Here is a 15,259-nt window from a genome sequence, read left to right as displayed (position 1 = left end):
GAGTAGTGTGAATTTAACTTTTACATGCTCTGGGAAATAAAAAAAAAAAAAAATCAGTTGACTTGCTTGATTTCAGTATTCACTTTGCTGAAGTGGTCTGGAACCAAACCTGCAATATCTGAGCTGTTCATGTGTTTGTGATCAGCTTCTCTGGAGGATGCAAGGATGCTGTAAAAGAAGTCAAATCTACAAGGAGGGAACAAATTTGAGCATATTTAGTAAGATAAAATCCAGAAACATTAAGATAAGAACAGTAAACAGTGAACTGAGGAAATATTACGAAGAAAAAATAGCACATTGCAGAACTAAATTCTATATCGGTGATACTTCGGGGCAGAAGTGACACCATAGAAAATCAAGTCAGTGTCTTGAGAACTGATTAATGAAGCTCTCTCAACTTGCAGGGGAGAAAAGAGTCAAATTATATATAGAGAGAATATGCTATACATGCAGGCTAGAGAGTAAAGATCCAACATAACAGCTGATATATCATCCAGAAGAAGAAATAAGGGTAGCTGAGATGGAAGCAATAACCAAATATGTAAACTGAAGCCACTCTCCAGAGCTGGTATGTCCCTTCATGGAAGTTGGACATATTCCATGAAAGTTTGACCAAATTCCAAGCAAAAAGAAAAGACGTATATTTAAGGATGTTTTGGCATAATTTAAACAGCTAAAATTAAAAATAAAAACGTATGGGGCACCTGGGTGGCTCAGTCGGTTAAGCGTCCAACCTGGGCTCAGGTCGTGATCTCGCAGTTCAAGAGTTTGAGCCACGCAACAGGCTCTGTGCTGACAGCTCAGAGCCTGGAGCTTGCTTCCATTTCTGTGTCTCCTGCCTTCTCTGCTCCTCCCCCACTCACACTCTGTCTCTGTCTCTAGAATACGTAATTCTGTCTCTCTTTTTCAAGAATACATAAACATAAAAAGGAATAATAACAAAATAAATTTCAAAAATGTATAGACGTCTATAAAGCAGGGGGGGAAACACTTGGTTAACTGAAAAGGAAATAAAAATTAGCTCTCTTCACATATTTACCGTAGGGTTAAAAGTCAAAAGACAATGGATAATGGTTACTCATTGTTGAAGGTATGACCACAAAATTGTATATTCATACTTCTGAATGAAGCCACAGAAAGACTATCTAGTTGAAGTGCAAAAGGCTGATATCTTCATGTACACACACACACACACACACACACACACATCACTCAGAAAATATACTAAAACCCAAATATAATATATATTATATAATAAATAAGAAAAGATACAAGCAAATAAGTCACAGATGAAGAAATACACAGGACCAATAACATTATAAATTATCATAAATATTACTAGTAATTAAAGAAATGTAAGCAAAATATATCATTTTTACTATGAAATTTGCACTAATTAAAACAAAAATATAATATTTCAGTAAAGTTCCAAATTGCTGAAATGTGAATTTGAGTTTTCCAGAAATTACTTTGTTGAGTTTAAATTATGAACTTCTTTCTAGATACTTAGCTTTAAAAAATCCAGCATGCAGACTGAGGACATTTAAGCATAAATTTTAAGTGTGAAAAATTTGAATGATATCAGGTAGGAAAGAATAATCCTGGTAGACATAGGTTTTATAGAGTAGTAGTTTGATAGGTTATGACAAATCCACTGAAATGATGTTTCCTGAAGCATATTTAAACTTAAGAGAAAAACAGTTATAGTATAGTACCAACTGGCCAACCAGGTAGAAAATGATCATTAATATTACCCTATGTTTGCATAGAAAAACATACCCCAAAAAAGGGAAATAAACTAAAATTTTATCCATGGTTGTTTCTAGATAGACAATACAGTGATTTTTATTTTCTTCAGTAAGCACACCTGTGTCTTCCAGTTCTCTAGAAAGAACAATGATTATTTTGTAATAAAAAATGACAATATCTAACAAAAAATATACAACAAATGTTATTTGTAAAGAATTCACCTAGCTGAGTACTCAGGGAACATGTCCTGGTTAATGGATTGTCAGAGCATGAATAATGATGAGAAAGCTCTTGATCAAAAGCAAATGAAATTAATCTTCTTTAATGAGGGACTCATTGCGACAATTGAGCCTGCCTTAATAGCATAATGTAATTAATGTAACATATATATGCATTTGACACAGTTATATGTCACATATAACAAATGCATGTAAATATGTAAATATACATAAACATATGAAGATTATCTTTGCACAATGCTGTGTTTTTGAACTAGAAAATATTTACCTAGAAAATATCATTCTGATGTTTGCATGACAGAATTTAGCTATGATAGGAAAATAATTCCTTGTAGCGATTCAACATGATAAAAGTATGTTATGACATGTTTGAAATTATGAAATTGCTCCCCCTCTCCTGTAATATAGCCAGTCAACTATTAAGTTCTAAATGGATGTCTATGATTAAATGAACGACATCATTTGTCAAAGTTTGAAGGTCATTGAACAGTCTCTATTTAGAGACAGATTTTTGTTCTAGAAGGGAACATAAAGAGAATCCAAAAATATTTGGAGTGACGGAATGATATGCCAAGGACAAATAGTAAAGTCTCTGTATGAATGCTGAAAGTTAAGAACAGCTCTTCACCTAAATAGCATATTGTCAGTAGCGCTCACGATAGTAAACACGGACTACCTCCTTATTAGACTGTTCAGATGTTTCACTGTGCAAATAATTTCTAATTGTAAATAAATTAGTAATGGTATCCTGTCCATTAAAGAAGTCAGCGATTCAGGTACTGACAGCGAAAAGTAATGATGCTCTGGTCACTTGTTTGATTCAGACTCTCGGTCTTTTTTGTCTGATAGTTCACCTTTTAATTTTTGTTTAATGTCTTGAGGTCACCAAGATAAAATAGAGGGAGAGGTGGTGGTGACATAGCAGGGAAGTTCTGAGCAGCGTTAAGATGTATAAGGCGTATTCTTTCCCCAACTTGGAAATTCTAGTTAGTCAAAGAGCAATACTTGTAGACCAGGAAGGAAAGGAAGGACAATGGTTGTGCATTTGGACACACTTTGTGTTGTAAGGAAATCCCTAAATGCTTTGTGGGAGTTTCCTGGTAACTCGTTCTGTTCCATAGTACTCACTCTGGAGCCAAACACATTCCCAAAATTTTAATAAAGAGTTTCACCCACATAATTACACTAGTAGACTGTTGGCTTTTCTTTTTTACACATTTCCCTTCACTTGAACTTTCTGGCCTTTTCTCATATGTACTTGACAATAGAACTACAGATAGAATGTTAGTATATCTTAGATGAAGGAAATGGTCCATGGATTAATGTTTGAAATGTGCAATCTTGGCAATCAAGACTTACCTCAACATTTGCTGGGACACAGGAAACCAGCTAATGGCTGATAATGTCCAGGAAATTAGTAACTCATACATATGGTAAATGCTCCATTCCTGGCCAAATGATTTGTGTAACTGATGGCAGGGTTCTCTAAGGGACTGTCAGCACAGTGGAATAGTAGTACGGCTTTATTAACTGGACTATGTGCTAATCCATGTTGTTTCCTAACTGATGAATTTAACCATACTATACAATACAATGGAAAACTGTATACCCAGAAAATGAAAATGTTCAAGGCACCAATATTCTATACTACAAAAAGATAGTTTTATTTTAACAATATCGTCACATATCTTAGTTAGAATTCTGTATAATGAATTGTGAATAGCATTTAGTTGTAAGAAAGATATGAAATCAGATGCCAGTTTGCTTCATGTCCTCCTGCTATCTGTTAATTTTGTCAGTGATGGTGTTGACTATTTAAAATCCATTGCTTGCGTCACTGGTTTTCTACAGAGCATCAGCCAGCTGTGTGCTATTGTGCCTTCACATGCTGCCTCATTTACTTTCTCCGCTCTTCTCCTGCCCCCCTTTCAAAGTTAGCTTTCACATATCCCTCAAGCTAGAATTCAGGTGTCAGCTCCTCAGGGAAATCTTAATGACTTCCCAGTCTAGGTCATCTGCTCTTTCTATATGTTCTTATAGAATCTTGTATAACTTCATAGAATCGTTCACAATCTGTAATTCAAATTTTATATGGTAGGCGATTGTGGATACAGTCCCTCTCCTACTCTAGAGAAGAAGATTCATAAGTGCAAAGACTATAATAGTTCTTCCCACTCTTGTGTGCCTTCTGAACTGAGTACAGCATCTGTCCAGCAGGTATCAGGGAATAATAAATATTTGCTGAGTGACAGAACTCTAGATGGTGGTTATCATTTTCCTAGGTTTGTAAATGAAAAAAAAAAAAAAAACTGAAGCTCAAAAAGTTTAACCTAATTAAAGTCATACAGCCAAATGATGTCAGGATCCCATCTCATATCTGACTCTAAAACCATTACTGTATTTGAATTATTTCCATTGAGTAAGGTAATGAAAGTATTCCAATACTTATTTTTCCTTTAACACAACTGAACTTTACTAAACAGTGACTGTTTCTCTGTACTATCTTTCAGTGCAGTGGTTCTCAACCAGAGGCCATGTTTACCCCCAATGGACCACTGGGAAATGTCTGAAAACATCTTTGCCACTACTGGAAGGGGTGCTACTGGCATCTCCTGGCAGCCTATGAAGCATGAAAGAGCCCTCCCTCACTACATTGGCCAGTTCAGTTACCTACCTTTTTTTCTTCCTTAATTTGCTCAACAAATATGCGTAGAGTGCCTTACGTGTGGAGAACCGACAGTAAATAAAACACAATTCCAGGTGAAAGTAAACTTACGGTGTATAGGGAGGCACATATAAGTACGTAAGTATAGTCATCTAGAGGTATACACACACAGTGCAGGCAAAATACATTTTATCTGGGATGCTCAGGAATCCTTTCCCGGAGGAAGTGGCATCTAAATTCACATTTGAAGGATGATTTAGAGCAGTGGTTCTCAGCTTCAACATTTTTGGTTGTCACGGTTGTGGTTGCTACTAGTATCTGGTAAGTAGGTATAGACCAGGAATGCTGCTCAACAGCCTACATTGCATGGAAGATCTCCCAAACCCCCACCCCTTGCTATCCACACACATACAACGAGGAATTGCCTGGTTCAGAGTGTCAATCATGTTGAGGTTGGCAAACCCTTATTTAGAATGATAATGCCAGGTTTTCATAGTGTCATCACTGCATTTTTAAAATCCCACTTAATTTCATGGTCCTCAATTCGTTTTCTGATCGTAGTTGGCAATAAAATAGTACCTATCCATCCACCTATCTACTATTTATCTACGATATTTCACCTTATTAAATGACAGTGAACTATATGGTTATGTACTGGAAACAAATTAACATTTTAATACATTCAATGACATGTCATAGTTAACAATAATAATGTGTCATACCTCCTTCCTTTTGAGTTTCTATCATAGTTCGGCCTGAAGCCTCTTCAGCTCTTCCATTGTTCACTGTAGTCCTATGACCATGTTCTCCAAGGGGCCAGAGTCTATGTCTGATTCATCTCCATACTTCCCTGAGAGTTTTGCTCATGGTGGGCCATCACATTTTTGTTGGACGACTCCAAGAAAGTTAATTTTCTTGCAAAGGTTGAACAATTAAGTCTGCCGAAAAGCAGAGACCAACTGATTAAAATACTTATTACACTGCAGTACCTGCAAATGGGTCCAAATAATCAATTTTGATCGCTAAAAATTCCTTCCATTAGAGTTCTTAAATCATGTATGATTAAGATTTTTCTGGGTAATTTGTTATGAATGTTAGGATTTTCCCAGAAAATTCCTGTCTATGTTTTTAAGATCTGTCTCAGTAGTTAGAGATCATTAGTTTTCCCTCAGGGGTAGATCACTAGAGGAGTCAAAATTGGATTGGCATTTGTGTACCAGCCTGTCTTTCAAAAAGTATAGAAAATAATGATAAATTAAAATTCAAGTGCTTTCAGATATCTTTTGGCATATTGGTGAGACTGAAATACTCTCCCAAAATAAAGCAAAACAAACCTCATAAAGACCTTCTTTCCCTTTTAGTTTCACGTGGGTGACTTGATTCTGAGGTCTTTTCCCTCAGTGTATACATTACAACTTCCCTATTATAGTTTTTATAATTTGCATTGAAGATTATGGTTCTATTTCTTCTCTAAATACTTTTAGCATAACATTTATATTCTGCTTATATTTTCTTATAAATTGTTTATCCTCATTTACTTTTCCTTCTTTAAAATGCAATTTGAAAAACAAGTTGTAAATTAAGTGGAACACCTGTGCAGAGTACAAATTTTTAAGCTAAAGGGGAAAAAAATGAAAAGTACTACAAATGTTTAATTGTTGATGACATTAACCTGACCTGATAGTAAAAAGGTCAGTGCACGAGTTTAAGGATGCAGTGTTTAAATAGAGGCAAGACTCCATTCCCAGATTGTTGTACATTTCAATCTGTGGAATAATAGTGTGTACTTTTACAGGAATTTCTTTGTCTTTTCCAGAATTCTTAATGAGGTGAATTCCTAAAAGGTCTATGTTACTCTTAAAACCAGTGATTCCACATCACAGTGTGGATTGAGAAACCCCCTATGTACGTCAATGTATTTCATGGCAGACCCTTATAGAAGAGGAAATTAGATTGAGACTGGATGCAGACAATAAGGGTTAGCCAAGAAGAATATGGAGACAGTAAAAATGGAAGATAATCTAATGTGGACTCACAAATTGATGAACTAGTGAGACTACAACATGAGTGTCTGTCTTGGAAGTTCAGATGCTACAGGGGGAAAAAAAAACCAGTGCAGCTTTTTGATCCTTTTTCAATATTCTCCCTAATTCTATTTTCATGGGTGGGCATAATGTGCAACGTCCAGTGTACAGGCATCGATGATATATGTCTTTTTACTCTACGACTGTTAACATGCTCATTGCACTTCCAAAGATTTCATAATAACTAGTTAGGAGCTGATCTGTTTTGCAGTTTAGGTAAGTTGTATGGTCTTGCTGTTTGCCCCGCTTTCTCGTTTTGTTAGGACATAAAACAAGGCAGGTTTCATTTTTTGCTGCTTGGCAGTGTTTAGGTATCTTAGGAGTTAAGATACCAGCTTTGGTGAAAAGTTTACAAGGTTCAGGTTTAAAAGTTTATAGGTGAGGAGGAATTTTGTTAAATCATGCACCAGTACTATGAGGTTATGGGTTATCTTCCTCCGTCATCTTTGGGTTGTGTACTGATAAATTAGAACAGGAATGACTGCCCTTTCTCCTACTTTTTGTTCAAAATTAACTCAGTGGTGTTCCGGCACTCCTTTTGGGTGGTCATGTATTGATGGTTAAAGACCATATTGTTGGAACTTGATTCACAACGAGGTATAGATAGGCAAATGGGTGTGGATCAGGACCAGGCTTACAAGCTGATAGATTTCTGGCCAGGTCATCTGCACACCAAAGGAGTCCTCGAGGGTGTTTGAGTGAGTTTAACTTCTTTTGGACATCAGTATAAATCTTCCTAGATCCCAGAGGATTTCAGTAACAGGTAGAATCTTGCATCAGACCTGGAGTTGGAGATGGTTTGATCATATCATAGGAATCTGTTCGTAGACTGTTGAAGTACGAAGCATCTATGAAAAGCCGCCATGTGTATTTTTTTTTATAATAACTACGGTTGATTTTATGAGCAGAACATATGACTATATTTTACGTATGCAATCTAACATCATAACCAGGCATAAGTGGACATGAGAAAAACCAGCAGCCAGATTAAACATTCACATCTGTTTCTGAGTTTTTCTGTACTATTCCTTTTCTATTTGTTTATTCATTCTTTCATCTTCTAGAGCTCACTTGCAGACAAATGTTGCCAGTGCCAATGTTTAAGGAAAATACGTGGGGGGAAAGCATTCTGTCCATCAATGTGCAATTTTTTTCTCTAAATTGGGAAAGAAAAATCTCCACTGTATTAATTTAGAGCAGAACTCATTCACAAGTAACACAACGTTTCTATAATATACAATCCAAGCAAGAGGCAAATCATACAAGATAAATTAGTAAAATAATTTGAAAGGGAAAAGAAAAAATTTCTTTCACAGCTTGACTCAACATAAATGGACTATTAAAGTCTGTGTGCTAAGATGTGTTGGAAAATGGCAAACATCTGTTTGGGATTCCAAAATTGCTGTATTGGATATATTTCCAAAATACCGTAATTTTTTTTTTGTCAACTCAGTACAAATTTTCTATATTTATGAGTAGAAAGAGGTAAATGATAAAGTAGTAATTTTTAAAATTTAATTTAATTTTGAAGTCACCTTCTATTTACCTCAAAATTGGAAAAAATGGATTGCCTATTTTTACTGTTCTGGACTTTGAAGTTTGTTTTATTGTTTTTTTCCAAACACATTTACTAGATAGAAAATTTAAGCATTTTACCTTTTTACTTCACTTGCAGAAAATCCATGTCTTACTCCTCTTTTCCACATTATTCCTTGCCTGAAGTTATCAATCACATCATATGAAAACTGAAATCTGTAACAATTAATTGTTTTGAATATGTTACTTATAAGTTTTAGTTTATTATTCACTTATATTAATGTCTTGCTGCTGGTTTTATGGAAAAGATAAGCTCTGTGGAAAAATATAGGCATATACATATGTTTTTATATTTTTAACCTTATTATACAATATTTTAAAAATATACAAAAGCAGAGAAAATGGCAAACATAGCATAAGGAACTTCAACACATCGATAACCTAACTTCAGCTTTTACTTACTGCCAATCTCATTTCAGCCAAGCCCTTTCTCAATTTCCTCATACCACCAGAACACATCCCAGACATCACATCATATTACCTGTAAATATTTAACCATTTACTTCTAATAACTGAGAATTTGTATATACCCATAAAATGGCCATCCAGACTGAGGTTATTTTTTAGGAGCTTTTCTAATATTTGTGGGAACATTTTCGTAAGTTTGATAGAGTACCCCCAGTTAAACTCAAATTTAAGTCTTTCCTATCAAAGAATTGAAAATTATCTAGCAAAAAAAAGCCTTAAAGACTGAGAGTAAAATTTCTCATAGGAGATTAAAGGATAAGGCAGGATACATTTCTTCTTACATTCTTAGTTTGATTGTTTCCGAGTTATATGCTGCTCAAAGTCAAGACTACACAATTTTGTGGAAAACTTCTCAAGCTAATCTCCTTGGGTTTGGTGTTTTGCTTCTGTTATGCTATTGTTTGGACGACAAGAATGTTGTCTTCTGCTTATGCGCGTCACTCAGCTAAGTTGCACACATTTTTGGATGTCTACATAAACTGTGTGAAGCTGCTGAGGCTACGAGAAGAATGTGGTCAAGGCAAGAACAGGCATCTGAAGACAGTCACCAGAACTGATGAGGGAAGCGCTGCTTAACTGACACTTTAACCAGAAGTAAAAGGCAACAGATCCAAGTATTCCCCAAGTCACCATAGAAATCCAGTGTGCTTAGTGGCAAATTTTGTGTGTGTGTCTATGTCTTTGTTCCTAGTTTCTTGTTGGTGGGGGAGAATGTTAGAATCAGCCAGGAGTCTTCTCGTCTGCTAATAGAATGCTTGCTTTATGTATTCTTTGTAAGTTTCATTCATATTCTTTTTATGCAGCATTCACTGAAGACTGTTGGCATAACGGAGTGCTTGCATCTCAAACTATGTTTGGATGGATGACTAGGGTTGTATGCAAGGGTGACAGTCACAATATTGAATTGCCAGAAGGCATTGTCACTGACCAGTGAGTCCAGACCCCAACCAAAGCGCTAGAGAGGATCTCCCAGATGCCCTCTTACCTGTACCAGCTTTTAGGAGTCTGGGTACACTTGGCAGGGATGGGGTACGGTGGTTCAGTCACAAACTATTGTTCAAGAAGTATGGGAGCATTTCAGTATGTTAACAACCATTGCAACCATTCACAAACCATGCCAGTAACCATCAGTGGAAATCCCACGGCATTTCACATCTCACTTTCTGCAGACCCTGGCAGAAAAGGGGCCTGATGTTGCTCCTGTAGCTAGCAAAAACCTGGCACATAGTAGATGATGAATAAGTATTTATTGACTTAATGGGTGACTGAATGAATGAGATTTGTAGAAGGAATGCTGCACTTTTAAATTTTTTATTAAGCCATGGTAATTCAGATTCTGAAAATAATGTGTCAACATCAGTATGTGAAAAGTTTTTTTCAAATCAGATGTGACAGGACATAAGCACAAAAAAGGTAAACAAATTGTTCTCAAAACCTTGCATATGTCTAAGGATTATTCGTGCATATTTGCTCAGAGGTGAACGTGGAGCTTTTCTCTTTACTCGGCCTCATCTATTTGCATGTTTGCAGCTCTAAAAATTTGGCTTTTTTCAAATCATAAGTAGACATGTTAATTTAAAAAATTCAAACTTACTTTGGATCAAAGCCCATTCTAAAGTTATTTTTAAAAACATTATTTTAAATATTTTCTAGATGATTTATTTTCTTTATCTGAGGACAGCCACCAAGGTGGATATGGAATATTAACTGACGAAAGCAGATACAAGACACATGTGGACCCTATCATTAATACATGTACAGTCTAGAATGAATATGACAGATTAATGCATAAACATCAGCTAGAGAACAGGGGCAGAGTAATAGAAGGCTAAATGCCCACAAGAAATACATTTTATACAGCAGTCACCACAATTTGTCATGTTCTTTCTGAAGTCCAGGCTTATGTATAAAATTCGTTCTCCCACCTACCCTTACCCTCCGTGGTGAAGTAACGCAAAACTGTTTTTCAGATCTCTGCATCGATGACACTTCTTTCAGGACCACTTTGAGGGACATTGCCTCTACTTGTGTTCAGTTGTATGTCCTGTCCTTGAGTCTTCTCAGCCTTCTATGATTATCCTGTCAAATGATAGCCTCTTTTCTTCTGGTCTCTCCATGATGTTAGCCCCATGTTTGGTATATGAAGGCTCAAGAAATATATCGTGACTCATAACATAAATAATAGATTGTCAGTCTATTAATGAACTTGGAAAAATCATTTGGCCTTCCTTCAGTTTCCTAGAAAATGCTACCTGCTCCTACTTTTGCATAGCACAGCTACGGATAGAGCAGGACATCATAGTTTGGGAGGAGAAATTATTCTGTAAACGAGTCAAGCATTCTGGTGGAATTCTACACATATATTTCTTAAACTATACAAGAACAAATGTTTCTACACACATATTTTCTACCCCACATCCCTGACCTTTTTGCTTTTCTTTGGGGAAAAAAATCCCATCATGCTTTTGATATATTTAATAGGAATTGTCAAATCTTTGGTCCAAACATGTTTTATTTCCTGAGTAATGAGATACTTCCGTTTGTGGTAGGACGTCTTGTCCTGCCCCAAATGAGATATGCCAACCAAACATGAATTGGAATGCCAAACATTATGTCTTCTGTGTTTGTCAGCTTTGTGATCTATTTCTGAAAATCCAAACACAGTGCAGTGACATATTTTACTATTTGTGAACTTTACCTTCTGTTAATATGATTGAAGCAACTGGAAATGGAAATTGTCAGGGCAATTTAACAAAGAAGCCCTGTAAAACTTATTACAGTCCAGGTAGTAAAAATCAGTTTAGAAGGCATATTCTTCAAACCTGAGTTTTATTTGGTAAAACACGTTAGTGCCTGACCTTTTCAGAAACATACCAAAAAGGAGTCATTTAGAGGTCTCTGTCTTAAATTATAAACAGCAGCCTGATCAAATTCGGCTGTATTTTGCTCACAGTACATGACAGAATGCATGAGTGCACGAAACAGACTGCTAAATGACTGGTTATTTGGATGAGTTTGATGTGTATTTTATGAAATTGCATTCTCTACAAAGCAGTAAAAAGTCAATCATAGGTACCAGAAGAACCCCACTATTGAGCAAATCAAACAATCTTTATAAGTTTGTAATCCAAGTTAATCTTTTCAACAGCTAAAACTAGAGGGCAGAAGCTCTCATAGGCAACTTCAAATTTCTGCAGTTCAGGCTTCAGGCCAGAAGACCAGAAGTTTTGCACATATTGCACATTAAAAAATATTTTAGGGAGTATATTTTCATATACAAAATTGAAAGTTCCATCAGTTATGAAACATAAAGTAAGCCCTCCTTCCTCATCCTTACCCAGAGGTGATCACTGTTGACAGCATCTGTGTATATATCCAGACGTTTTCTGTGCATATCCAAACACAGGTGTACCTTTCCCAGCATGCACACCTGAGACATAGGACATTTCAGGGGTTATGGGTGCAAGGTCTGGAGTCTAATTCCAGGGCCCCACATACCTGCTGTGTGACCTTAAACATGTTACTGACCCTTTCTACTCCTCAATTTTCTCATTTCCTCCTTTGTATTATAAAAATGGTTATAATACCTATGTTTTAGGGTTGCTATGAGGATTCACTGGTATTTTAAGCTTAGAAAAGCACCTATCTTATTGAAGAAGCATGTGAAATTAACCATTAATTATTTTTGTTATTATGAATAATAACAATGTCTATTTAAATCTCAAAAGTGTATAAATAGGTGCATATGTTTTTTTTCATATTTATGAAATATACACCTGTAGATACTGGTCTGCAACTCTTTTGGGCATATATCTCGGACACATTGTCATATTAGTATACATAAATCTTTGTTTGAAATCACTGTGTATAATTCTATATCATGGATATACCATAACTAATGTGTAAGTTCTCTATTGATGATTATATTTTTTCCAGTCTTGTGATATAATAATAATGTTATAATGGCATCTTTGTGTATGATTGTGTTCTTGTAATACTATACCTATAGGATAAATGCATAGAAGCGGATCCATGGGCATATGTATTAAAAATATTAGTAGTTTATCATAATACATAAAACAAAATTTTTGCCACATATTTCTTTTCACCCAAATATGGAAGCTGTCATGTAAGGTGGGATATCTTGAAGACTTTTTAGGGCCTGATCTCTGGGGAAAAAAAAAAAGAAACTATGAAAGAGACCCAAATAGCAGAAGCTACACTGGAAGTCACAAAATTGGTTTAATTGGTAGCACGTGATTGCTTTTAATTTTTTGACCAGTAGTCACATACCATAAACCAAGGCTGAAGTGAAGAATGCCATTTCCAAACATACAACTTCACTGAAATCTAAAAAAAAAAAAACAAAAAAAAACAAAAAAAAAAAAAAAAACTATTGCAAACAACTTTTCTAATCATAATATATTATTTTAAAATTTATAGTAAAGTGATCAGGTTAGTTTTATGACATAGTTACTACAATTGATAGGGAATTTGACTCAAGTCAACTTTAACTTCATATTCTCTTCTTCTCACCTTGTTAGCACCAACACTAACAACACTCACACTCACCGGGTGTGAGACATATGTAATCACACTGGGCCTCATGCTTAGTAGCGCCCCATGCATGATTAATACCCTGTTATCTCCATCTTGAAAGTTTTAACAATTTTTGAACAAGGGGCCCTTTATATTAATTTTGCACTGGGCCCCACAGGTCATATAGCAAGCCCTAGTCAGCAACAATTAAATTTCCTATCAATTAGACTGGGTCTGTTGAAATATCATCAGTGTATTTGTTTATTTGTTTATCTGTTGGGAAATGCTCCATGGTTGTGCTCATGCCTTATTTCTGAAAAGATGGCATCATTTAAATGTCTATACTGGATATCAGCAAAAGTGAATCAGCCAAATGTTTGATACAAAGCTCTGAGAAAATAACTATGAATGAGGCTTTGATATAGATCTATTTCAAAGTGATCTTTTTTTTCTGAATAATAAAAATGCTTTGCATTTATTTGAATGAATATTATATAAGGCTCTGGCAGAATATCACTATGCTCAGACAAAATTATTTCCCCATGTAAAGTATTAGGTCAAATGGGAAGTTGCTCATTCTGTGAGATGATATGTACTTTAGAGATCTAATTGTCTAATCCCAGTTTAAAAATAAAACTGAATCTCAGGGAAATTTAATAATTGCACCCAATGGCATTGAACATTAATAACCGACTTTGACCTTGAACTGAGTCAGTTTTGCCACCTTCTTCTCCAGTCCAGATTTTCCTTCCACATTTTGATAAATGGTTCTAATTAGAGGCAATTGCCACCGTAATATTCCATGACTGGATTGTCCTACCTGATATGGAAATCAAAAGCAATTAAAGATGGATTTTCCAAACAGCTGTGGAAGATGAGAGCTGCTCAGATCTTGGGATTAGATCACTTTGCTTCAAAGTCTAAGTCTGAAGCCTGTGACCTTGAGACTTTAAGAGCCTCCATGAGCTTGACTTTCTTGACAGTAAAATGAGGATAATAATAAAATCTATGTCATAGAAATTTTTCAAGATTAAATGAGATTGTGGTGCCTGGGTGGCTCAGTTGCCTAAGCATCTGACTCTTGATCTCAGCTCAGGTCATGATCTCATGGTTTGTGGGATCGAACCCCACGTCAGACTGCTGTGACAGCATGGAACCTGCTTAGGATTCTCTCTCTCCTCTCTGTCCCATCCCCTCCTTCTCTCCTTCCTTCTCTCTCTCTCTCTCTCTCTCTCTCTCTCTCTCTCTCTGTCTCAAAATAAGCAAATATTTTTAAAAAAAAGATTAAATGAGATTATCTATATGAAAGACCTGGACCATCATTGGCAACAACAAAAACTACAATTTAAAACAAACCTTGGGGCACCTGGGTGGCTCAGTCGGTTAAGCGTCAGACTTTGTCTCAGATCCCAATCTTGCAGTTCGTGGGTTCGAGCCCCACATCAGGCTCTGTGCTGACAGCTCAGAGCCTGGAGCCTGGTTTGGATTCTGTGGCTCCCTCTCTCTCTCCTCCTCTCCCACTCATGATCTTTGTCTCTCTCTCTCAAAAATCAATAAACATTAAAAAAATTAAATAAATTAAAAAATAAACTAAAAAATGATGTGTGGCATAGATGGCTTTTCATACATATAATTGATAGAATGCAGTAGAGCAAGATATATTTTAAATCAAGTTTTATGTTTTAAATAATGTATCTGATAAGCCTAAGGTAACAGAAATGAAAATATTAACTAAATTATAGATTTATGATTTTACCATGATGTATATGCATAGTGTGCACACATCTGTATTAACAAAGTCCAAATATTATAAAAAATAATATTAAATTAACTTAATTTTATTTTATTTATTTTTTTTTTTTTAATTTTTTTTTTTCAACGTTTATTTATTTTTGGGACAGAGAGAGACAGAGCATGAA

At 35.6% G+C, this 15,259-nt stretch overlaps 1 protein-coding gene across 6 annotated transcripts in view; it reads left to right on the top strand.

Moving 5' to 3' along the window:
• RBMS3 (RNA binding motif single stranded interacting protein 3) overlaps positions 1 to 15,259 on the top strand; it is a 1,106,864-nt gene that overhangs the window by 695,193 nt on the left and 396,412 nt on the right. The gene's annotated exons all lie outside the window — the stretch shown is intronic.

This window comes from Puma concolor, chromosome C2 (assembly GCF_028749965.1).
Source record: "Puma concolor isolate L17-30 chromosome C2, mPumCon1.1.hap2, whole genome shotgun sequence".
NCBI lineage: Eukaryota > Metazoa > Chordata > Mammalia > Carnivora > Felidae > Puma > Puma concolor.
The sequence above is the reverse complement of the archived record's forward strand: the minus strand, read 5'-3'. Positions and strand labels throughout refer to the sequence as shown.